Genomic DNA, 26,728 nt, shown 5'->3' with positions numbered 1-26,728 from the left:
ATTTTCATCACCCTCAAAAGTTTCATCTTCCTTCCTGGCAGTCCATCTCTCAGCCCCAAGTGTTTTTTTGGTCACTAAATTTGCATTTTCACTATAGTTTGTATTTATACTTTTGGGTCTGGCTTTTTTCACTCAGCATATGGTTTTGCATGTGTGTCACATTTACCTGTAGTTTGTTCCTTTTTATTGTTGAGTAGTATTCTACTGTACAGATACACACCACATTTTGTTTATCCACTCACCAGGTGAAAGACATTTGGGTTGTATCCTATTTGGGCCATTAGTGTGAATAAAACTGCAATGATCATTCATGGAAAAAGAAATGATGACACAGAAGTGTATTTATTGATAGGGAAAAATGTTCATGACCAATTGCTAAATGAAAAAAATAGGTTACAGAACAGTTTATATAATATGGACCCAATTTTGTAAAGAATATATTTGTGTAAATAAGTAAATGCATAGAAAAAAGCCTCAGATGTTAATGATGGTTATCTCTGGGTGTTGAGATTACATGATTTTTAAGTTAAAAACCAATAAAGTGGGCAAAAGACTGTAAGAGACACTTCACAAAGGAGGATCGGCCAATTAGAACATGAAAACCGATCCTTAGTCATCAAGGAAATGCAAATTACAGTCACCATGTGATGCCACGACTGACAGCACCAAGTGTGGGCCAAGATGTAGAGCAACAGAACCTCATATGTTACTAGCAGGAAAGTAAAACTGTACAACCACTTTGAATACTGGTCTGGCAGTTTCTTGTAAAGTTAAACATGCACCTACCCTATGACCCAGAAAATACACCTCTAGGTATTTACCCAGGAGAAATGAAAACATTGGACACAGAAAAGACTTGTGCATGAACATTCATGGCAGTTTTATTCCTAACACAGAATGTTCCAGTAAGAAAATTAGATTTCAAAAAGTTTTACCTTTCTCTCTTTTCTTTTCCTAGCCCTGGCTTCAAAACTAGAATAGCACAAACTAGAAACAACTCAAATGTCCATCGGTAGGAGAATGAATAAACAAAACGGGTCCTTCCATACAAACAAATACTATTCAGCAATAAAAAAAAAAAACAAATGAAAATCATTTCTGATACACACAACATATGGATGGGCCTCAGTATCGTTATGCCGAGTGAAAGAAGCCAGGTACAAAAAGATACATACTGATTCCATTTATATGAAGTTCTGAAATAGGCAAAACCAACCTGTGGCAAAAGAAATCAGGGGAGTGGTTGCCTGTGGAGTGGGATGGGCTGGGAGGGGTTGACAGGGATGGGGCCTGAGGGATATCTGGGGGTTATGGCAGTATTCTGTATCGTGATGGGTATGGGTTACACAGACAGATGTGACTGCTGAAACTCAGAACTGTACACTTAAGACCTGTCATTTCCGGCTTCCCTGGTGGCGCAGTGATTAAGAATCCGCCTGCCAATTCAGGGGACACGGGTTTGAGCCCTGGTCCGGGAAGATCCCACATGCCATGGAGCAGCTAAGCCCATGAGCCACAACTACTGAGCCTGAGTTCTAGAGCCCGTGAGCCACAACTACTGAGCCTGTGCGCCACAACCACTGAAGCCTGCACGCCTAGAGCCCGTGCTCCGCAACAAGAGAAGCCACCACAATGAGAAGCCCGCGCACTGCAAGGAAGAGTAGCCCCCGCCCGCTGCAGCTAGAGAAAGCCCGCGTGCAACAATGAAGACCCAACGCAGCCAAAAATAAATAAATAAAATAAATAAATTTATAAAAAACAAAGAGCGGTCCTTTCACTGTACATGAGTTATACTTCAATAAAAATGGGGAAAATTAAAAACAAACAAATCTTTTTGTTAATGTAAATTTCAAACATAAAAACAGTAGAAATTATACTTTTATGAGTACTCCATTATAATTAATGATTTGCTAACTTCTGTTACTGGCAATAAATTGCTTAGACACACGTCACAACTAATTCCCCACTTGTTCATGAGCCAAGAATGACTGTGTGTTGACTTTCTAATAAAAGGCTTTTTCCTCCCTTGTCAGGTCTCACGGTTTGAGAAATTTCTAGAATTTTAGAAAGGTAGAATTTTCTAGCCTTCTCAGGGATTTCAATGGAATGTCAAAATTTGACCCATGGACATCTATTGAAAAAATGTGGTCATTTTCAAATACCAGAGAGGTTTCATATTTTAGGTTTATTTTTTTTAACTGGTCAAGATTGCCTTTAGGAGGAAACAACCAGGACTGATTGATTGATTGATTTTAAAATAAGGTCAATATTTTTTCTGTTTCACCAACTGAAGGACTACAATGGTAATTTATGCCGTACTTCTCTCCATTCATATTTTAGAAGATGAATTAATGAAAGGAATGAGGTAGACTGGGGTTAGAATGCTGTTTTTACCAATTATCAATATTTGTTACGTGATCTTGAATAAATTTCTTCATCTTTCTGACCCTCAGTCTCCTCATCAATAGGCATAAGAATATGTACCTCAAATTGTCATAATGACGATTAAATATCATCTGAGAAAAATGCCTGGACGTCTGCCAGGAGCTCAGTAAATATTACTGCCTTCCCTTAACTCCTTAGCAGAGGACAAGAGTGAAGAATGTTCCTTCCTCCATATTTCAGAGGTAGGTACACTCTGAAATCTGGACCTTCTTTGGGGAATTTATACAAGCCCAGTTTGAACTGTTTTACAGGTGAGGTGGCTATGGGTGGATCGAGGCAGGTGCGAGTGGGAGGGCTGTGCGATCCTCGCCTTTTATCTCCCTAGAACATAATAAACATTTTACAATAAGTAATGATGAAAATATTGTCTGCAGTTTCTATTCTTCTCGATGAAAGTGTACTTGGAAAGCCATTTCTTGTTGTTCTCCCTGGAAAGCATTGATCTGGGACCCAGCTGGTGTGTGGGAGGCCAGCTTTCCCATGAACTGGTGGTGGGGACACGTCAGCACAGGCTGCCGAGATGAGTCTCAGACCCTGAACCATGCTCCCCAGTGTGTGTCAGGGAGGGCAGGCATGTAGAGGTCTCTCTACCCTTCCTTCCTTTTTGTTTAAAGACAAGATCCATTTCTACCTTTGTCACCCCCTGCAGAGCCACCAGATCTCTGAAGCCGAACCAGATCTCTGTAATAAATTACCTGAGAAAAGAGAAAAGGACAAAGTAACGTGTTTAGAAATCTGACTTTCTTCCTGGAGCATTCAGGGTTACCTGTTCCAAAAGGGCAGGGTTGCACTAAGGTGTGTGCTGGGGAGTTTGCAGGCTAACGTTCGTAGAAAAAGTTCAGTTGGTTCATTTAAGTCGTCATTTATAAATTTTTCATATTAAGGGTGAAATGTTTTCAAACCTGGGAAAATAGTGTTACAAAACAGCACTGGACATTTGTACTGCATGTACAAATAAGCCTATAGTTGACTAAACCTTTACAACAATTCTGCGAGGTTGGTAATGTATCACTCATTTTCTAAACGAGGAAACACAGGCTCAAAGAAGTTGTGTGTTTGCTTGGTGTCATATACGTGGTAAGGAAGAAAACGAGGCCTAGAACCCTGGTCTCCTGGCTCCAAATCTTTTCCCACTAGATGGTCCATGAATGCTAGATGACAGTTTGAATTCTTTTGAGAGTAGTATTAGTGACTGGCCAGCGGAAAACTAGCCCAGACCATGAATCTGGGGATCCAGAGAGTGAGGGGAAAGTTGGAGACGTAGGAAGCAGATGTGAGATGCCGCACACAAACACCACAGCAAGGGCTTCAGGGCTAAGATTTGAGAGGAGCTTCTGATGGACTCTCTTGAATTGGATCCCCTTTCATATATTTATTTCCTTTCTGAGATTATACCTCTTTCTGGGCTGAGAACAACCAACGCAGAGTGAAGAACAAAGAAAAGAGAAACACATATCATTTCCAGAGAGTGTCAAAAGTATCATCAAAATGAGGAAGAAATTCATAAATGTACATACATAATTTTTTTTCGATTAAAAACAGTGTCACACCAAGTAAAAGCTTGTTTGATTTTTTTTTTTTGTCAGTCCAATGTATTTTTGTTAGCAATGTTGACCACTGAAATTATTTTCTTAGCACAGAATTTTCCAGTAAACCTCCCACATTGGTGTAAACTTCCTGTTCCTCTTCTTAGGCCCCTCATTACACGCAGCAGGAGAGCTGATATTCAGCAGAAAATTAACTTGGCAGCGTGTGTGCTTAAAGGCATCAAGTTCTAAGGAAAGGAAGTTTTTGTTTTGTTTTGTTTTGTTTTGTTTTACAAAGCATTGCTTTTTACTTGTGGTGGGCCTTTTGAAGTTATGGATTTTATTTTCTGAAGATAGAGGCTTTTGGTTTAGCACAATTCTCAGTACCTGGAAAATATTCAGTGTGAGTTGTTGAACTGAGTGTTTAACATGTACTTCCCCTTGACCAAATAGAAACTTTTAGGGGTCATTTTTTTATTGTAGACAAGCTTATAGGAACAGGCGATCTTTGGAAATTGGGGAAATTGATTCGTGAGGACTATGGTCCAAGAGCACGCTTTTTAAAAAGGGGCCTTTGACCCTTTATTAAGCACAAAACAATCACACAGCTAATGTAAACCTCCTCTTAAATTCGTGGTTATCAGGCTTGGCTGTATATTATAATTACCTGGGGTAGAACGAGTGGTAGGATTTTTTAAAAAATACTGCTGCCAGGTCTCAGACCCAGTCTTATACACTGTATAATGGGTCTAATCTACAGCCTGGGCTTCAGGCTTTAAAAAGCTTCCCAGGAGATTCTAATGGGCAGCCAAAGCTGAGCATCATTCTCTTACATGAATGAACACATTTTTAATCAGTACCTATTAAGTACCAGGCACTGTGCTGGGCACTTGTTATCTTTTATTTTTACTAACATGGAAATTGGGACTCACAGAGGTTGATTTGCTTACCATGATAGAGCAGCTAAGTGTTAAAGTTGGAAAGAAAAGAAAAAAAGATCCTATGACCTTACACTCTTTTTGCCATTTACATCATAGTAGTTAAAAAATATGCTAGTGACTGCAGAAGCCAATGTCTGACCTTTGAAAATGTAGACATGAGTAAATGAAGACTAACTCATTGAAGATCAGAAGGACAGTCCTCAGGATGCTATGAGAAGCCAGTTTTTAAACATATATGGAAATAAAATCTGGGTGTCAAGCCTATTGGATAGATATTTCCTTCTAATGTTTGAAAAACATTCTATTTTTCAAAACCCAGCAATGTCTCCTATTGAATTGGAAATTGCAGATTGTTAGAAGGGCCCGATGTCAGTCACTGCTGAGTTGGGCATCGAAGATGTATTTAGCCATTGAGGGGCAGGACCTGGGTGGTCACCACAAAGAAAATCAGGGCTGAGCTGTCCACAGGATGAGACTCACAAAGGTGCCCTACAGCAGAGTCAGGTCACATTCATTGCCCCTGTTGTAAACTAGCCGGCTGTGGGCTAAGACTGTGTATCAGTTATGCACATCCAGAGTGCTTAGAGACCCAGGGAGCAGCTATTCCGTTAAGAAAAAGTAAACTAAGAAAAACAAGACTTCAACCAAACTCGACTGTAACTGTGGTGGAGAAGCTCAATGCCTGCCTGAAGGTGGCTTGTGACTTTAATGTGTGTGTGTGCTGTGTATTTTTAGGCTTGAATAACCTCTTATTCACAGTGCTATGACTCAGGTGCCCCATTAATGCTTCCTTTTTCTTTCTAAATTTCCCTCCCTTCACGGTCTTTGCTCCATCCTTATAAACTCTTTGTCTGTTGGCTAAGAAACATTTGGAGTAAGCATGGATTGTGAACATTTTAGAGTCATGTCTAGAGCAGTGGGAACTATTTCAGAAAGAAAGAAAAATCTGAGACAAAGGCAGATAAGAAAGGGAAGTAGACACAAAGAATGAAAGGGGCAGGTAGAGAATGTAACAGGAAGGTACTTAAATAGACGGAGATAGAGAAGAACAGACAGTATAAGAAAGAATGAATGAGACAGAGACAGTCAGAATCCCAGCAAGAGAGGATGGAGAGAAACAGAGACAGGAGCTCAGAGAGAGCTAGACATATATATACAGAGAGAGGGAGACAGACAGACAGACAGACAGACAGAGGCAGCCAGTCAGCAATGGAGAGAGAGAAACAGAGACAGGCAGCAGAGAAGACCAGACAGGAGACAGAGGGGGTCAGGGGTGAAGGGAGAAAGAAAGAGAGACAGATGTGCCGAGAGAGGAGCCTAGGGGACAGAGGCAGGCTGACGGGGAGAAGGCAGTGAACAGAGGGGTGGGGCCGGCAGATGCGTGGTGTGGATGGCGCTCTCACAGAGAAACGAGAAGCCGGGCTGCTGTGCCAGGAGGAACAGCCTTTCCATCGGGGCTGTTGGAGGGGATGAGTTAGTCATCCTAAATAGAAGGATTCCTTCCTCCCCAAGCCCAACCCAGGCTCCATCTGGAGGGCGGTCTGATGAATGTGGCTTCCAACACCAGCACCCTGGGCCATGGGAGGACCCCACAGAATTACAGATGTGGGAACCGAGATCCTCGTGGTGGACGTGTGTGGCTTCCTGGCCAGCCCTTCTCCATTCACTCCGTTTTCAGAAACAACCTCCCATGTTCGTGGGGAACCACCCCTCCCCACCTCCATCCCCTGTGGTTTTGTGGCATTGGCAGTACCTCCCACCACCCCCATTCCAGGGATAGTGTACAACTCAGGCTTGGCGTCTGATCCAGAGTATCAGTTTCCCCTGTGGTCAGTGACTGACTCAGGGGTAGGCACATAACTCAAGGGAGGCATACCAGAGCCAACCAGTCTCCTTTGGGGGTTTGTTTGGGCTCCAGGGTTTGCCCTCAGATCCAGACTTGAACCCTCCAGACATGTTGGCTGGAGCTGGGGCTGCCATCCTGCCAACTTGCATAGTCTGAAGATGAAACCAACACACAGAGCAGCAGAGAGTAAAATGAAGAACCACTGCATTCTTGTGGCCTCTTCTGAACACTGTCCAAGCTGTTTCTGAAGTCAGAACTATCTCTAGAGTTATTATTTACAAAAGCCAATAGATAACCTTCTTCTCTGACAGCATAAACCAGTTCGAGTTGGAGTTTCTGTTACTTGCAACCAAATCCCAATTGATATAATGTTTTGGGTTATATCACCACATTCTATAGACATGGAGTTTAAGTAACTTATCTAAGATTTTAGCTAGTTGGTGCCAGCACATGAACTGAGGTTTCACCTACCTCTACGTCCTTGAACTCACTCTTTCCTTCTCTCCCCCTCATTTGATTTTACAGTTAAGATATCAGGCCCATTTCAAACAAATGGTTTTACTCTAGCGACTGCACAAGTTCTGGAAATGCTGACTCTAGGCAAAATTGCCATCCCCAGGCAATGCTTATCTTGGCTCAGCTATTTCCTTATTCTGTGATGTACTCCTCTCCCTTCCTAGCCATGGTAAGCAGAATATGACAGGTATCACAAATACTTTTATATGAACTTACCCAGTAGAACCTTTACCTTTTAAAAGAGACCCTGGAGGAATACACTTCTAATGCAGGGATCCCAAATATTGTAGCATATGGTTAGAGGACATACTTGGAGTTGCTGAACTGTCTTAGAATTCTCTGAACTGTCAGTGAGCACTAGGTCCAATAGTCATTTTATAAGATTGTAAATGAAACCTTACTGAAGAATCCTGAAAAATGTCCCCCATGTAACACATTTAGAGCAGTGGTACTCAAGCTTCACTGCGCATTAGACTCACTGGAGAGCTTGTTAAAACAGACTGCTGGCCCCATCCCCAGAGCCTCAGCTACAGTGGGTCTGGGGCAGGGCCTGAGAATTTGCATTTCTAAAAAGTTCCCAAGTGATGCCGATGCTTCAGTTCTGTCTGGGTGGCACCCCACTTTGAAGATCAGGTTTAGATTTAAAAATACACCTCTTAGAGAGCTCGGCCGGCTGACGTGAAACCTTCACACTGCGCTGCCCTAGTCCTAGATACTAGTAGACTAGGAGTAGACTACTTCCTTCCACCTCCCACCTCATCCCCCAGCAGAGATGCCGGCCAGAGCTGGAGGTGCAGCTTGGGCAATGGTGGAAGGGCCCCTGGTGCCCCACAGGTGAGCCCACTTGTGAATCAGATGCAGGACTACACCAGGGGTCCAGGAGGGCTAGGACCTGTTGATGCTTGTGTGGTGGGAAAACATTCTTAAAGTATGAATTCAGGGTTTTTTTTCTTTCTGATAATTCCTATTACTCTAGGAACGTCCCCTACCTACACCTCTCCACCCACCCCATTGCTAGAACCCTTTTATTCTCACTGCACCAAGGAAGGGCTGAGGTAGTACAAGAAACAAGAAGTCTATTTCCAGCTTTTGTGTGTCTAATCACACAGGCCAGCCTGTTTGGCTGTGTGGCCAGTACCGCGCACAGGGCACCGCTCCCAGAAGGCCCTCGCACTTGGGTCTGATGCTCTGCGGTGGCCGCCTTGAAATTCTTAATAGTTTAAGCTCTGAATCTGTGACTTGTAAAGCAGACCACAGGACACTGGAGCTTGCACCGGGGGCTTGGAGCCTCAGCTCTTGTGCATCCTGCCTCCGCCGTGTCTGGCTTGGGATCCCTGATGTTCGCCACCCCCGTACCCTGGTGCCACAGGCCCTGCCAGCCTCCCTTTGCCTGGGCCGTGCTCCGCTAGCTCTCTCCACAACTGGCGCGGGCCTGGGCGTGGCTGCGGGCACTGGGGGTGTCAGGGCCTGGTGCGCCCACCCCACGGCATCTGGGGGTGGGATTCAAGGAATCTGCCTTTTGGCCTCAGGCTGAGGGTACCACAGGCATCGTGGGGTGTGCAACTTGGTGAGGTCTCTTGCCCACCCATCCAGGGACCAAGTATGTACATGTGTACCGGCATGAAGGTGGCCATCCCTTGAGGATTGGCTGTCTGCTGTGGGCTGGCACTGTGGGCCCTTGGGAAGGGGATGTTGGCTTCCCCAATCCCTACCCAGCTCGGTGTTTTCATTTTGCATGGAGTCTGGCAAACGATGTAGCTGCCCCGAACACGGGCTTGAAATAGCCCACAGAGACCTCTGCACCCCAGAATAGCAGAGATGAAAGGAAGTGCATAGCTAGCCCCACGGAGGTTTTTGCTTTTCCCAGCACCGCATGGGAAAAGAAGACCCATCCTTTGCACTCAAAGTAGTAAGAAGTTGAGCTGAGAGCAAGCTGGAACTGGGGGGGCCTTGGGTCAGGGATCACTTAGCAGTGACCAGAACAGTCCGAAGGCCAGGTAGGAGCAGGCATAATAGGGGGGAGGCCAGCATGGATAGATGGTGACCCAGACTAGGTGGATATGTACGTGTGTATAAAGCCCACTTTGACAGACTAAACTCCTGCCATCAGATGAAATGGAGGTTTGAAGTAGAAAATAAGCTGGTTTACAGAAAAAAGAATATTAAATGTCTACTTTCCTGAATTTATAAATTGAGGTTCATACCTGATACACTTGCCCCCAAAAATGGGAAAAGGAGTTTATAGAGACATGGGGTTAAGAATGTGCAAGAAGCGGAGGGATAAACTGGGAGATTGGGATTGACATATACACACTACTATATATAAAATAGATAACTAATAAGAACCTACTGTATAGCACAGGGAACTCTACTCAATACTCTGTAATGGTCTATATGGAAAAGAATCTAAAAAAAGAGTGGACATATGTATATGCATAACTGATTCACTTTGCTGTACCTCTGAAACTAACACAACATTGTAAATCAACTACACTCCAATAAAAATTAAAAAAAAATAATTTATCTTGAATATAAATAAATTTATTTAAGCCCATTAAAAAAAAAAAGAAGAACGTGCAAGAAAAGGCATCCTCTTACAGACTGGGAGCTGAGAGCCCGGTCAGCCTGGCAAGGAACCACCATTCAGAGGGTCTAAGAAGGGAACTCTGGACACTACCCTCAAGAGACAAATCACCCAGGGTCAAGAAATATCAGGACCAAGGCTGGTCAGAGGAAGCCAACCTAAGAAGCAGTGTCGTGGCACACTTAGAAGCTTCCTTATAAGAGAGTTGTTTAAACTGTTCATTAAAATATTTTGTTCTATCATGGATATATGTTCCTTTTGTACTTAATTTGGGAGAACACTTTCCTTAAAGCACCTTCGCTACAGTGGTTTAGGAATAAAAAATGTTGGTTGCTAGGGGCACCATCCCTATGCAAGGCAAGATCAATACTTGATGAAAGCGAGCAGGAGTTAGTCAGAAAGACGGGAAGGAGGGAAGTGACCTCAGCCTGATATTTTAGTGAAAAAAAAATGGGATGTTTCTTTTTTCTTTTTATCTCTAATTTTTCTGCAACAAACATGCTTTACTTGTGCAGTTTTTACAAGAGGGGAAAATCTCTAAAACAAAAGAAAATTGGAGGGACACACAATACCTGCGGTGAAGATGTATTTATGATTGTAATCTGCCTTTCTCTGCATTCGGGAGGAGAGGAGAAATAAAGGAAGAAAAACCCTAAACATAGACTATCTGTCACATTCTCTTTCCATTAGCCGGATCCATATATAAATGAAAGAACAAACATTCCCAGGGAGCAACCAGAAAGTTGTGGCGGCAGGGAGGTCCCCCTAAGGGGGCCGGGTCTTCAGAGGAAGAAAGTCCACCTGCAGGAGCCCTCCTCAAGGAGTCAGCTTAGACTAAATGGCAGCCCATCTGGAGGATGCACCCCAGCAGGTTGCTGGGCTTTTGAGACTACAGGGTGGGGGCAGGGAGTGGACTCTGTGGCCAGACCAGCCCCATGTCCGTAAAAATTCTTATATAATCAAGTATGCTCCAGGTTGCAGCAAATTATACAAAACTCAGATAAAACCAAAACCACTGCATCCAAAGTGCATGGATAGTTCCCTGGAGCTCCCTGGAAGTGGATTTGACTTAGGAAGGGTTTTAACTTCTCCGTTTGGTGCCAAACCTGCCATAAGAGAGAACTCCTGATATGGATGCAATTCATACCTGTGATAAATCAGGACAGAAAAAGCCATTCAAGAACCCAAAGCAGCCACACTGAACAAAAAGGAAGCAGAGAAAAGCAGACTCAGAGAGAAATGGCATTTGATCACTCAGAGCAGATTACTGATTTGTCCTTATGGAATCAGACAGAGTGAAAAAAGGGACTTCAGAAGGGGGTCAAGTCCCCAACTCATTTGAAAGAGTGTGCACCCTACTTGGCTGGGTGCCCTTCTCCACCGGTGTGGCCTCTATGTAAAGAGAACTGGACCCTGGTTCTCAGAAGGTTGTGTTTCCTCTCTGTCAGGGATCCTGTTTAGCTCATGATGGGAATTTTGTCTTCAGCAGCATCAGTTTTCAAAATTCCTCACACGGGCACAAAATGAAAAGGGAAGCGGAGTCCCTTTGGGATGTTTTATCTCATGAATCATCCGTCCCTTCCTGACTCTCCTGGGAATCCCATCCACGCACAGAGGTCCCATTGACTCCTGTGGTCCCTGTCTAAGCCAACATCAAGAATGGAAAAGATGAACCCTAGTCGATTTCATGTTGAACTCACCAGCTAAATTCTGCTGCCGGCAAGGGTCAGAGCACCCTAGGATTAAAGAGGCAGAAATAAAAGAGCCTGCTATTCAAGAACCTGGGAGTTTCTCGCATTGTGATTGTAAATGGATTCCAATAAGTTATATGCAGATGGATGAATGGGCAATAGAGCTCTGCAGAGTTTTTTTAAACTCACCCTTCAGCCTGTTTAGGTGGTAATTAGGTTGTAAACACATGCAACTAAAGGAAGTACCTCATCAATTTCATTTTATTTTCTTTTAATCCTAGAACAGGTAAAAGAGTTTAAGAAAGTTCATTGAAACCTATGCAACGCAAACCCTTTCCAAAGAGGTAGCAACTTTGGTTTTTGAAATACTTATCTGATTTAAAGATTCAACAAGAAAAATTATTTTCTTAATAAACTCAGGCTAGATCTGTTCTGTATGCCTCATTCTCCCAGTAAGAGAAGAGAGAAGAATTGACCATGGAATGGTCATCAGAAATTTGTTCTTTGGAAACATGAGTATTTCTGTGTTATTTGTAAATAAATCATATGACTGATTTGTTCACTCGTTCATTCATCCGTTCACTTTGTTCATACATCCGTTCACTTTGTTCATTCAGTGAAAATCTGTTAAGTCTCTTCCATATGCCAGGCCCTGTGCTAGGTCCAGGTGAGTAAAATGAAATTAGATAGATTCTGGTTCTATGTCAGATGGGGTAGGCAGCCTTGTGTCTTCCACTGAATGCAGCTACAAAACCTGGACGGAATACACGGAGCAGGTATTTACCATGAAAAGTAAATAGTAGTAGGTGGATTGGAGACAAGACCAGAATTTGAAGTACCACTGTACTGGTAGTGAGCCTGACACTTTTTTTCCCTCTGGTATCCCCTGGCCTGGCCTCGCCTCAGGGCAGCCCCAGACCTAGAGGTGAGCCTTGGCAAGGATGGAGAATGAAGGCTCCAGGAGATGCTGTTTAGTTCTGACACGAGAAGTGAGAAAGAGGTCTCCTGACATTCAGAGAGAATGGGGAAAATTCCCCATCTTTCTTTTTCCTTCTTTTTCTTTTCCTTAATCTCTCACACGACCTAGATTGTGATGGCCCACAGGTACCTAAAAACTCTGAGGGAGAGGAATCATCCTCTCCAATCAGAAGAACTAGCCCAAGAGAATAGCACAAACGCCTGTTGCTTTTTTTCTGTCTTCCCGCCATTTGGCCCTTGTAACGATGGATCTGATTCTTTTCTTGATGTTCGATTGCGCATAGCTTTCAAGCCTTACCACTACCCCTTCCCTTTCTGCCACACATCTGGGCAAAACTGATAGAAAGCTCAGATACTCCTTTGTAACTAGCAGGTGGTTCAAACCACGGAGCTCCAGCTCCAGGAATTCAACCCAGCCTCACCCCCCAGCATCAGAAACACCAAGCCGGCCTCCTCTCCTGGTTCTCTCAAGCCATTTTCAGACCAGCTTGGGAGCTCTCCCTGCTCTCTCCAGAATGTGAATAATAAAACTTTTCATACCCTCTTGTTGTATGTGTGGCATTATTGATCTTAATATCCAAACCAAAAAAAAAAAACTGGGGATGGGGGTCTATCTCACTCTCACTGAGTGACCCCAACAGCTGCAGACATGGGCACAGTTAAGGGAAATGCACAGCAGATGAGGGTCAAAAAGGGACACTTCAGGGAACCAGAGAGCACCAGGGAGATCTCAGAAGATCTCAGAGAGGAGGCAGCTTGGGGTGCTGCTCAAGTTGTTTAAGAATTTGGGCTTATTCCCAAGCTGTGTATGTGTGAATTTGACCATGAAGAGTCTACGGGAGACTGAGAAATGAACCACGGGAGAAATCACCGCCCACCGTCAGACTGGCCACTAGGGGGTGTACACACCAGATAGATCAGAAGAGCCCTGGGAAGGCTTTGAAAACAGAACTGATATTGAAAGCACCTCCCACAGCAAGTTGGTCAGACCTTGAAGCCTGAAACCAACTAGGTTGATTGCCTGCTAAAACAGAAATGTCAACATTTTATAGGATTCAAACAAGACTCAGAGTCTCATACATAATTTCAAAGTGGCCAGGATACAATCCAAAAGTATTCAGCATACCAAGAACCAGGAAAATCTCAACTCTAATAAATATATACAATTGTTAAACTTCATAAACTGTACACAAAAAGTCAGATTTGCTGTATGTCAAAAAATTTTTAAAATTATTACAATTTTAATAATGTCCTTCGCTTACAAGAAGCACACAACCTAGGGCAGGAAATAGAATAAAAATGGATAATGACATAACCATTAGTAACTGTGATGTTAGAGGTGGACAGGATACTGTGGATGCACAGAAGGATACCTCACCCAATCTGGAGAGCAGGGCATCAGAAGATTGAGATCAGCTTCTTGGAAACGCAGATGCTTAAGTCTTAAAGAATAAGTAGGCAAAGAGGAGGTAGGTGAAGAAGTAGAAGGTATTCACACCTAAGTAAGGGGCTGCAGGAGCAAAGCAGGCACTGGGAACTATAAACAGTTCTGTTTTGTTGAGGTTCTAGCTGCCAAGTGGGAAGGGGCAGAAAAGAATCTTGGACTGACCAGGATCCAGCCATAGAAGGCTTCATCATATACTACATTTAACCCTCTAGGTCATCCTATCTAGAATCTGATCTTAGTTCTGTCAACATTAACAAAATGGTCATAATGAAATCATGGCACCCCTCTGGGTTTTGGCTTCCTGTGGCAGAAACTATAGGTGTACCACTGATACCTGTGTGGACCTCTGTTTCCCAGCCTCCTTTGCAGTTGGGTTGGCTGTGGGATGCATTCTGCCTAATGGATGTGAGTGGAAGTGATGAATGGAATACTCAGGGCTTGTATGTCTAAAGTAGCCAGGTGCCTTTCCTCAACCTTCTTCCCTTTTCCCATGGACCTTAGAGGCCATGTGTTGAAAGGACATGCAAGAAGATGCAAGGAGGGCTTCCCTGGTGGCGCAGTGGTTGAGAATCTGCCTGCTAATGCAGGGGACACGGGTTTGAGCCCTGGTCTGGGAAGATCCCACTTGCCGCGGAGTGGCTGGGCCCGTGAGCCACAATTGCTGAGCCTGCGCATCTGGAGCCTGTGCTCCGCAACAGGAGAGGCCGCGATAGTGAGAGGCCCGCGCACCGCGATGAAGAGTGGCCCCCGCTTGCCACAACTAGGGAAAGCCCTCGCACAGAAACGAAGACCCAACACAGCCATAAATAAATAAATAAATTAAAAAAAAAAAAAGCCCTTGACCCTGCCTCTTCTCCATCAAATCTCTTTAAAAAAAAAAAAAAGAAAGAAAGAAAGAAAGAAGATGGAAGGAATCTGGATCACTGAGTCATCACTTGGAGAAGATGCCTGACCAGAAACATCTGCGAAGGAGTTTGCACGAGGGAGCAATAAAGTTTTCTTACGTTAAGCCACTGAGATTTCATGGTTTGTTTATTAGTGCATCATAGTCTAGCCTATGTGACTAATACAGTTTCTTCCTCCGTCTCTTTATCAAGAGCAAGATAGCTGCCCCTCAAAGTCTTTTCCAGCTCCATAAATCCAACTTTTAGATAAGGCTCTCCTCCAGTTATCTGGCTTCTTCCTGGTGCTTTGCCTATATTTCTTGGGATCAGTCCTGCCTATACTCTTCCTTTCCAGGATATTCTGAATCTTGTGTTGGAGAAAGGTCATGATGCCAGAGACACTAGGATTGGATAGGTTCTCAAAGCTCACCTTGTATACCTTACTTTCTAGTGTCTGACCTCTCCAACACCCCTGCTACGTGGTGGTCCAGGGTCTTCTTGAAAATCTCTAGTAACTGGAAACACTGCTCCGACTATACAAAAGTTCTTCCTCCCCAAACATTCTAAATAAGGGGACACACTGCCCATAATTCATAATCCCCATGGACTGTGCTTAAATCCCCCTATTTTATTTTTCAATGAATGAGTAGTAATTCCATTCAAATGAATGAGTTTTAATTCCGTTTGGGACATCTGAGCCTTTTCCTGACCTCTTCCCATCATGACAACAGTTCTTTTTTTCTTTATACAATGAACTATTTATTTGGTGAGAGTTGTATTGCCTCTGTGTGACAGTCCAGAAATTTCTCTTTTATCCATCAACTCCCTTATCCCCATGAGTAAAGAGCTTTCTTTGAAAGAAGCCTGTCTAGAATGTCAAGGACAAGATCTGATAAGCAACAGTAGTCTTGAAGTTCACATCTTTGGAAGTTTTAAGTCTATCTGTATGTTCATGGGGTTTCTCTGAAACCACAAACATCTTTTAAAAGTCAACACACCTAAACAAGACAACAGAAGGGAACATCTTCATCTGGATGGAAAGTTTTAACATGAAAGCTTTTTGTAGTGAGGGACTCTGATGAGTTGACGAAATGTCTGTTTAGTGCATAATGCTAGATAGTCCTTGAATAATGTCAAGCGCAACCCATAAAAAAATGATAAATTGGACTGCATCAAAAGTTAAAACTTTTGCTCTATGGAAAGACTCTACCAGAAGCATGAAAAGACAAGTTACAGATGGGAGAAAACATCTGCAAACCACAAATGTGACCAAGGACTAGCATCTAGAATATATAGAGAACTCGCAAACTCAAGAGTAAAAAATAAATACTCCAACTAGAAAATGGGCAAAAGACATGAATAGACATTTCACCAAATGGTGGCAAATAAGCACATGAAAAGGTGTTTCATTAGCCCTTAGGGAAATGTAAGTTAAAACCACAACGTGCTATCACTACACTAAAATATAAAAGACCGACAACACCAAATGCTGGCGAAGATGCAGAGAAATGGAATCACTCGTACATTGCTGTTAGGAATGTAAAAATGGTTCAGCCCCTCTGGAAAAATAGTTCAGCATTTTCTTTAAAAACTAAACATGCACTAACCATATAACCCAACAATTCCACTCCTGGACATTTATCCCAGAGAAATGACAATGCATGTTTACACAAAAGTATGTACATCAATGTTTATAGCAGTTTATTCCTAATAGTCAAAACCTGAAAACAATCCAGATGGTTAAACAAACCGTGGTACATCCATACCCTGAAGCACTACTCAGCAATAAAAAGGAACAAAATATTGATACCTGCAACAGCCTGGACGAATCTCCAGAGAATTATGCTGAGTGAAAAAAGCGAATCCCCAAAGGTTGCATGTTGTATGATTACATGTATATCATATCCTCGAAGTGACAAAATTATTGAAATAGAGACTAGATTAGTGGTTGCCAAGAGGTTAAGGAGGGGGTTGGAGTGGGTGGGGAGGTGGGTGTGGTTATAAAAGGCCAACAAGAGGGAAGGATCCTGGTGGTGATGGAAATGTTCCAGATCTTGCATGTATCAATGTCAATAAGGTGGTTGTGATATTGTATTACCGTTTTGGAAGATGTTACCATGCAGGGGAAACTGGATAAAGAGTATAAGGGATCTCTCTGTATTATTTCTTACAACCCATGTATATATAAAAAGATTAACAAAACCACTCCCCATGCCTGGGGTGCAGCCCATACCTGGTAAATTACAATATCGGGAGATGGGAGCCAGGCATCGGTAGTTTTCAAAGATGCCCAGGTGATTCCAATGGGCAGCAAATTTGGGAACCACTGAATTAAGCATTTCAGAAGCCTCCAAGGAGACAATTTAAGAAGAATGAAAAAAAGTTTTCCTAAAGTTCTGTCTGTAGTGACATCTTTGCAAAAGGCAATGACACAGAAGCAGCCTATTACATTTTGACCACAGCCCCAGTCAATTTCAGGGAGAAGCCCTGACCGTTTCTTATTCACCTGGCAGGCTCCTAGTCTTGAAGCTTCACAAATTGAAAAATCCAGCCTAAAAGCCAGCATTATTAACCACTTTGCTAATTGGAATAATTTACCAATTAAAAAAAATGTATTTCATAAATAGTTCAATTTCTTCCTAACCGTCTTCATCCCCCAAATCTTTATTAAATCCAGCCTGAAAAGATGAGTTATACAAATGCTGCTAGATGTTCCAGAGCCTGCCCAAGGTGTTACAGGTGTGTGGTTGTTCTTAAACTAACTCTCCGTCCACATCTGGTTTGAATTTCAGAAACTTTTAATATTCATTGCCCTTCTTTCTATGAAATTTGTTGGATATACCACTTAAACTTGCTCTAACAATTAGCCCCTTAGAATGAACTATAAGAAGAAAGGAGAGAGAAAGGGGCTGAATCTCTCTTTTCATTAAATGTGGTCCCAATTTCACCTTTACAGTGACTCCCACTGCACTGTTGAGTGGATTTTCAGAATGTTTCTCCATTGCATGTTTCCAAGTATTATCATGCCCTGTTTTTCGGCCTAAGCCTTCTCTTGGGACCTTTTCTTTTAAATTAAAAACATTGTTTAAAATGCATGATCAGAGCAACATTAACGTAATGAGGAAAGGCAGCCTTATCACACAAGATAATCTGCTTTTCCTCAAAGATGCCAGTTTTATTGCATTAAGGGTCGTTTGCTCAAAGAGATCTGAAGAAGACACATGGATTAACTCTGTACATCAAGTCCTCTTTCTCACATGTTTGATTTTTACACTACAAGTACAGTAGTGGCTCCATGGAGGCCGTTAGAATAGGAAAGATTGAGTTTTTTTTTTTAACACTGACAACACCAAATGCTGATGAGGATGTAGAGGAACAGGAATTTTTTTTTTTTCCCTTTGGCTGCGCCAGGTCTTAATTGCAGCAGGCAGGTTCCTTAGTTGTAGCATGTGAACATGCATGTGGGATCTAGTTCCCTGATCAGGGATCAAACCTGGGTCCCCTGCATTGGAAGGCGGATTCTTAACCACTACGTCACTAGGGAAGTCCTAAGATTGAGCTATCTTTAATATTTGTTTTTATTTTTTATTTTTTATTCTAAGAAATATTTGGGGGAAGATGAAGTTAGACAAGTATGCCAGTGAATGAATGCAAATCCATTTTACCATTCTTTCACTGCTAAGCAAAAGAGAAGAGTCAGGAGTCATCTCATCCAAAACAGAGGCTCTTCTGGGTTTAAGCATACAGAGACACAGAGCATTAAACTCAGTTAAGGACAACCAATGGAAAGCAAGATGCACACAAACATTACCCCTCACCATGATGGAAAGTTTCCCCGCAGCAACATCTGGCGACTGCACAGTCCAGATTTAAATAGAAGACTCAGAAGCAGGAAACCATACTCAGCCCAGCTCTTTATGAACACAGCTTGTTGCTGAACCAATTTATTCTGCTTCTAATTCACAATTCTCTAGCCCCAACCAAACACCCTCCTTTGGTTCTCAGAAGGCATGGAGCCCTTTCCCCACCGAAGGGCCTTTTTGCTCAGGCCATTCCTGCTACCCACAATGCAGTTCCCCTGATTCCCTGCCTCTCAGACTTCAGGTTTCAATTATAATACCTCTTGCCATCCCCCTTGAGAGTCAGTCGCTAACTCTCAGAGTCCTATTCTAACTCAGACTCCTTTTCCATGGCTTGACATCTGTTGGGCTATATCCCACAGGCCTGCAAGCCTTGTAGTTGTCCAGCCTCGGGACGGAAGAGCCCAGAGACAGTGACAGAGACATCAATGGTTTATTGGACATGGGGAATCCTACAAAGGGTCCTGGAGCAACATCCTACCGCATCCAAAGGACAGGACATGGCAACAGTCTTTGCTACTCAGGGGAGAAGGAGGCTACCATTTACAAGGGGGATTGACATCAGGTGGGCTCAGTTACCAGGGACTAATTAAGCCCTATAATTAAGAGGATTGAATAGTTATGTGAGGGAAGTAGGGCCTGGTCAAGCAGGGGACGCACAGAGAGCAGGAGAACAGCCATCTTGAATGGCCTGACCATATAACATCTAACAGATTTGTGAAATTAATAAATGCTTTCTCTGAAAAATTAAAAAATTAATAAATGCTTCCTCCAGCTAAAAGAGTAGATACCATACCATTCCTCAAGACAATTTTAGTGACTAATAAAAATCGACTACATTTTTAATTAAACACACCCACCCATATGATAACCAAACACAAAGACTATAGTGATTAGCTCAAGCCATTCAGGATCTGAGAGCACCTTCTAATGATGACATGCAGGTTACCCATTTAAGCAGGTGCCATGCTGAGTGACCTGTGACCCAGACCTGACCACTCTTCACAGCTGTTCCGTTCTCCAAATACTTCCACACATCTATTCTCTGTCCCATTCACCCATTCAATAGGCATCTCTACTGCCTTATGAATCTTACCAACCTCTTAAAGTAGATTTTAAACTCTTGGAGAGCAAGAACCACTTTTAATGATAATAGCAAACACTACTGAGTATTTCCTCTGTGCCAGTCATAATGTTTTGTGCTTTCCTCTCTTAATAAAATATGCAGTGGAGCCATGATAGGAGCCCAGGCAGAATGACTGCAGAGCCTGCATGCACACTCTTTTCTATAACCTGGATCTGACACTTCTCAGCTGTGTGCATGACCTTTGGCAAGTTGCCTCAGTTTCCTCCTCTGTAAAATGGGGATGACACAGTATCTACCTCGGAGGGTTATTGGGAAGATTAAATGCTTAGAAGGTGGCTGGCCCACAATACTCATTAAATGTTAGTTACTATCATTATTGTTTATAGTAAAGTGCCAAATTCCAGGAAACCTCTCAGTCCCAGTAGCATGGAAAGTCCCGTGTTCTTGGCAAAAGTGCAAAATGAGTCCAGATGGCAGGGCTAGGACAGGGAGTCAGCGGTACCCTGTTCACTCTCCACTGCCTGTCTCTTTCAGAGCCCACCTTAAAATCCCCCCTTATGTCCTGTAATTGACCTTTTCTCCCCATCACAACATTTCAGGAAACTGTACTCCTTAGTCAACAGGTTGTAGTGCAGAAATTGTTACCTTTTTGGTACATTCTTTTTTTAAAATTTATTTATTTATTTATTTATTTTTGGCCACATTGGGTCTTTGTTGCTGCCCACAGGCTTTCTCTAGTTGCTGAGAGCGGGGGCTACTTTTTGTTGTGGTGCGGGGGCTTCTCATTCCGGTGGCTTCTCTTGTGGAGCACGGGCTCTAGGCGCGTGGGGTTCAGTAGTTGTGGCTCGCAGGCTCAGTAGTTGTGGCTCACGGACTTAGCACCTCCACGGCACGTGGGATCTTCCCAGACCAGGGCTCGAACCCCTGTCCCTTGCACTGCAGGTGGTTTCTTAAACTACTGCGCCACCAGGGAAGTCCTCCTACATCCTTTTACTCAGACCACCGCCCTGTTTTCTAAGAGGAAACCATTTGGAGTTTGATAATAACTCTAACAAGGTTTAAAACGCCTCGCCTACCTGAATGAAACTAGAGCATCTAGTGCCCCCTGCTGCCGTTTGTAGGAAAGGCAACCAAATAAGAAAAGCTGGATTCTTTGACAGCGAACTTCTGCTTATCAAGGTCTAAAAAGAAATCGGTATAAATATCCTATAACTGAAGTTAGATTCCCGTTTCACCTTTTCTTGAATTCACCCCTTGAAATTCAGTTGTTTACTCTGCCTCTGCCAAAAAATGACTCTTGCTTAATTATACTGAGAAAACTCATTTACCTTTGCTTTTCTTGAATTTGATTGTAGCTGTTTTGACTTGGGGATTTGTACTGGTTTTGTTTTACTCTTGGCTTGTTTTCATTTCCGTGAAGCCCGAGACCCGCGCGCGGGGCGAAGGCTGAGGCGTCAGCCGGCGGACTTAACCTCCGCGGGCTCGACGGGCCTCGAGAACCCTCTGAGGCGCCCGGGCTCCGCCGCCTTCGAAGACGCCAAACTTCCCAGGATTCTGAGAGCTTGCTGTCAGGGTCAACGGGACGCCGGCCCAGGGCTGAGTGTCAGGCGGGTTCAGCCAATGAGCATGCGCTTTAGGAGAAGTGGGCCCGCCCCAGCGGACTTGGGCCTTATAAACTGTCGCTCCGAAGCGCTCGCGGAAAGATGTTCGGTCAGCTGTCGAGTGCGGGTCCAGCGCTCGCCAGCGGTCTCCGCGGCGTCCTCGGCGAGGAGGGGACAGCCGGCTCTGCCCCGCGCGTCAGAAGCAGGTGAGGGCGAGTAGCCCGTGGAGACGACGCGCCTGGCCGAGAACAGGCACGGGGCCGCCTCGAGAACCCGCCCCGAGAACCCGGCAAGAGCGAGGAGGGAGCGGGTAGGGGCTGGGGAGCTGGCGGGAGTCGCTGGGTGGCTTTGGGCGCAGTCCCCAAACCGCCTGGCCGAGAGGGTAGGTGGCCGGGAGCAAGGTGTGATCTCGGACTGGGTCTAAGCCAGGTCCGGCCGCGCCCTACCCAGGGCCTCCATCCTCCCCTCCCGCTGGGAACAGACTCGCTGTGTGACCGCAGTCTCTGCCCCAGGAGGGCCAAGTTCCTTGACAACAACATCCGGGCACACAGGAAGATAGGGATGGATGATAGCACTTTGATAGGAGGGTGTCTTCCAGTTGTGGCCTCCGCCGTGGCCAGGTTGCCCTTTCTTTCCCCTGCCAGCCTGGAGGGGCTGTGGAGTTGAGATCTCAGTAAGGAGGTGGTATAAATTTGTTAACGTCTTTCCAAGGTACAATCTTTCATACTTAGGGTGCGTGGGAGTGAACTTTTGCTGCTGGATGGTGGCTTTATTTGTAATCCTTCCAGTGAAAGCTTTGGGCGATCTCGCCCTACCTTAGCTCATGGATTTCCAGTAAGAAATTCAAAGCTCATGGCTTCCTCGTAAGACTTCTTGTGGCCATGTGTCTCACCCGACCATTTCAGAAAATTGTTCGTTGGTGGCATGAGCTGTGATACCAGCCTGGGGATTAACTGTTGTGCTTTGTATCAGAAGAGTGCTAGTTTAATTTTTTTTTTTTTTTAAACATTGTGAGAACTGTGACCATGTTTTCTAAGAGGTCAGATAATGAAAGTGAGAATGTTTATACTACTCACGCAAGCATGATCCCATCACCGAAAAAGAAGGCTAAACGACTGTGTTATTTTAACGACAAATGGAAGGACACATACAATTGGATCAGGGACGTAAATAACCCACCCAGAGCATCCTGCACACTGTGCGGGAAAGAATTTGGGATTGGGCATGGTGGAGAACGGGATGTGAAAGGGCATTTCGAGACAATCTCACAAGTCCAGAATGAGACAGGCAAGTGCCTCCAAACCAACCAAAGGTGTTGTCTTTTTGGGAAATGAAATCAGCATTCACCCAAAAGTAGCAGCTGGTGAATTAGCATGGGTGTCCTACACAGACAGACATGCCTTGTCCTATGGATGCCATGATTGCTCTATGAAACTGAGTAAAGTCACTTTTCCTGATTCAGAGGTTGTGACCAAAATATTCTGTGGGCAAACAAAAGGAGAAATTTTGATAACAGATGTGTTGGTCCCTTACAGTGTAGAGCTGATTTTGTCATCTCTCACCAACCATCATGCTTTCTATAGTATATCAGCTGCAAACCATGCACCAAATCATGGCAACAAAAAAATGTTCTTTCTAGCTCTCAGGTACTTTGACTTGAAAAATGGAGTTTCAAATCGTCTTCTGGATTTCTATGAGGATTTTAATGAAACTGCCGAAATCATAAAACAAAAGGCTGTTGGTATTTTGCCCAAATACAAACTAGACTTAGCTCATCTATCTGCATATTCGTCAGATAACGCAAATGTAAATTTTGGCAAATTCCACTCAGTCTGTAAACTTCTTTCCAAAGAAAATAAAAAGATCGTACATATGCGATGCTCTGCACATCTTGTACACAGCACTGCTAAAAAGAGTTGTGATTTGCTTAAATGTGATATTGAGACTTTCATAATGAAAGTTTTGGGTCACTTTTCAGTTTCCTCAAAATGTGCAGAAGCACTTAGTGAGATTTTTGCCTTTATAGAGATGGAAGGAGATAACCTCTTTAGACACATGCCTACCAGATGGCCAACACGGCTGGCAGCCATAGTAAAGATGCTAAAATGTTGGCCTGCCGTAAAATCGTATTTTCAAAGTGTGGGGCAAGAAGGATGTCCTTCTTTGATTTGGAAATATATTGAGGATGGGAATGGAGAAGAGGATTACAGTAGAACAGAAATTTATATGCTGTTTCTCCAGAACTGTTTGATGATCTTTGAAGGGACCATAAGGAGTCCTGAAAAGGGTGAACTGCCTGCACCTGAGCTGTTCGATGTCATGTATAGGTTGAGACAAACACTCACACAGCAGAAAGGTGATTCATTTTGGGGAAATAAGACTGCTTCCGAACTGAAAAAAATGTCACTAGAACAGGGCAACCAAGGTAAACAGGACTTTCTTAATTTCTTCACTAAAACTGTAATTTATTTGGACTCTAACTTCGATTTCACCAGTTCAAATTATCTCTGTGCTTTAAAGCCATTTTCCCTGAGGAGGAGATGTTTAACTTACCATGACATCCAGCGTGCTTCAGGGTGTTTAAAAATGACGGATGTTGCAACCACGAATAGCCTGTATGATGAATTTATAGATGCAAAGGACCTGATTGACAAGCAGCTGGACTGTCACAAGCCTGTGGATACAAAGTCGGTGGACATTTCTGGAGAAATAGAAACGAATTCCTACAAATCTAAAAGCTTGCTGTTGCTAGTAAGTAAAATCCTAAGCATTCCACGCTCAAACACTTTTATTGAGAGGAGATTTACCTTAATGTCATCACATTGGACTGATCCAAGGAATCAGTGTAATGTGGGCGTGACAGCAGAGCTGCAGATCACAGTGAATTTGACCTTTGACCGTATCCAGTTTTACCACTACATCAGAGAGAAGAAGGATGTCCTAAAGGCTGCAAGCAGTTCAGAAAAGTGTTATTGCAAAAGAAGACAGAAAGAAGGAAAATATCCTACTGTATCATGGGGCAGAAAGAAATATGTCATTTTTAAAATTAAATATAGGAAACATCTGTTTAATCTTATTCGTTATTTTCCTTTTAAAGTCTTACATTATGTATATTATTTTGATTTATATATTTGTATTTAAAATATCCATAGCATATGAGTACATGTATTAAGATATTTGTTCAAAATTTCTTTTACTGATGAGCAGAGAGAGGCCTAAATGGTAAGTAATCATGTGGGATCTGAAGAGAAGAATCGAGGACCTGAAACAGGCTTTGTTTGTTTGTTTGTTTGCTTAAAACTCAGTAAGTCCCTTGTGACTTTGGTTTTTATGAATCAATCTTCCAAAGCCAGGGTGCTCCTGGAAGAATGGATACAAACTGAGTTTCTGAACATTTGAAAATGAGGACCAGGCTCAGGACCACAGAGCACTCACTGAGGCGCAGACGTCCTTGGAGGTCCTGCCTGGGCTCTCAGCCTTGCCTTCCCTTTATCCAAGTCCACCAAATACAACTTAGGAAACCCTGCATCACTAGAGACTGGGAGTTCTGCAAATCCAAGGAAGGCTGAGGATAGAAATCAGAAGATCTGAGAACTTGGAGGGGAAAAAGAAGTTTCTGTATTCACCAACGTCGAAGTAAAATTTAGCATTTCTTTCCATTAGGAAAATTGGCAGCAAACCACAGCAGTACTAGAACCTGTGACTGTCATCCCCAGGAATCACAGATATTCACGTTACAGACACCTCAGAGTATTGTTTATGTGCACAACTACTTGGAAATTATGGTAATTATCAAAACCCACTTCTAGATCTCATAATTTAATAATGAAGCACATCTTATATCACAGATTTAAACGTTTAATACTTTGATAACTTTATTTCAATAAAATTGGCTTCCTTGTCAATCCTACATATTTTATCTTGTACATTTGTCCAGACTGCCAAAGGGTTGATGTCACATTGGAAGTTAAGAATACGCTGTGGATCATGAGCAGACAGCTTTACAAAGAGGTGGAGGTGAATAGGCTTTACTGCACCCTCGTCTCGTTCTCTATCTAAGCTGGAGGCGTGTGAGTTGAGAGGACAGTGGCCCTTTTGCCTAAGAACCTTCCTGTTCCCACATGTTGTTCACCTTGCTCTTTTTGATTTAGGTGAAAACGCCATGAGTAGGAATACCATGAGGCTGTTTTCAGTCTCTTAAGACCTCAGTAACAGGGGTGGAAGGGATCTCAGCATCTTATAAATCCAGGCACTGGGGTCCAGGGGGAAGTTATTTACTTGGGGGGGGGTTCATATTAGTTAAAGACACTGAGGCATCCCAAGAAGGTTTTTGGTTTTATTCAGGTTAGGGAATGTGTCCTGGGAGTCTGTGGGAGGGGGGGAGAGAGAGAGACAGAGTGAGAGCATGCACCCGCAAAGGTGCCAGCATGCCCTGAGGTAAGGATGGGCAAAGAAGGGGATGAGAAGGAGAGCTGGGAGAACTTAGAGCCAAAGTTCAGGATACCACTTCCTCCATCCACATTCCGGCACCTGCCATCAACTCTCCTGTTAATCTCCCAGAACCCTATTTCCTTGTGCCCACCTTAGACTTCTCATCTTAGATACAGTCTCATTGCTTCCTTGAAACACTTTTAAACACAAGGAATAGATTCAGCAAATTTCACAAGATATAAGATATATTCTTAAGATTTCTTTTTTTTAATTTTAAGAAATTCTATTATTCCCAGCCCCACGGCACCCCTAGAGCTGCTTGATAAGCCCTAGATGGCAGCCTTCTTCAAAATCTCTGAAGAGCTATTATATAAGGAAGAGGGTTGGAGTTACTGTCAGTGGCCTGGAAGGCAAAACTGGAGTGAGATGAGAAGTTGTAGCCAGGATGCAGGATTCCAGATCAATTTAAGGTTCATCCCTGGGAACGTATTATTCTGGAACGAAAGATGATTTAAAGTGCCTTTCAATTCTGGCACTCTGTACCTTTCCCCTTCAGGTACTTAAGTCCAGCAAATCCTGGGCTTGAAGTATGAAACCGGGATCCTGGTCTCCCCACCACATCTAGATGACTTCGTAGATGATGCGGTGTAATAAAGGGTGCTCGGGCTTTGAAACCAGACAAACTCGGGCTCTAACCTTTGCACCCTGTGGAGTTGAGTTTGTGGACAACGAAATCCCTTCGCCTCTCTGAACCTTACCTCCCTCCGCTGAAAATGGGGACAATCTGGTGGAGAGTATGTAAAAGGCCTGCGTTGCTGGAGAGGTCCCACAAACGTCCCTTAAATATTGAAGGAACTTCTTCAACGGTTAGAAATCTTTTGCCATCTGGAA

General features: G+C 43.5%; 2 protein-coding genes across 3 annotated transcripts in view; one reads left to right on the top strand and one right to left on the bottom strand.

The window, feature by feature from the left end:
* LOC309637317 (uncharacterized protein) overlaps positions 1-21,378 on the bottom strand; it is a 77,078-nt gene extending 55,700 nt beyond the window's left edge. The window contains exon 1 of the mRNA XM_082411735.1: positions 21,134-21,378. The gene's annotated coding sequence lies outside the window, so the exon portion shown is untranslated. The remainder of the gene's footprint in view (positions 1-21,133) is intronic.
* A 116-nt stretch (positions 21,379-21,494) lies between these two features.
* The window catches only part of TMEM14A (transmembrane protein 14A), a 13,333-nt gene continuing 8,099 nt past the window's right edge, over positions 21,495-26,728 (top strand). Inside the window, exon 1 of one of the 2 annotated variants that reach the window (XM_082411682.1) lies at positions 21,495-21,612. The gene's annotated coding sequence lies outside the window, so the exon portion shown is untranslated. Of the gene's footprint in view, positions 21,613-21,725; positions 24,158-26,728 lie in introns of those variants that run through there. The other variant, XR_014250473.1, reaches the window with a different exon arrangement.

Source organism: Balaenoptera physalus, assembly GCF_965194825.1.
Source record: "Balaenoptera physalus genome assembly, chromosome: 11".
Classification (NCBI taxonomy): domain Eukaryota; kingdom Metazoa; phylum Chordata; class Mammalia; order Artiodactyla; family Balaenopteridae; genus Balaenoptera; species Balaenoptera physalus.
Note: the sequence above shows the minus strand (reverse complement) of the source record. Positions and strands in the feature narration are given on the sequence as shown.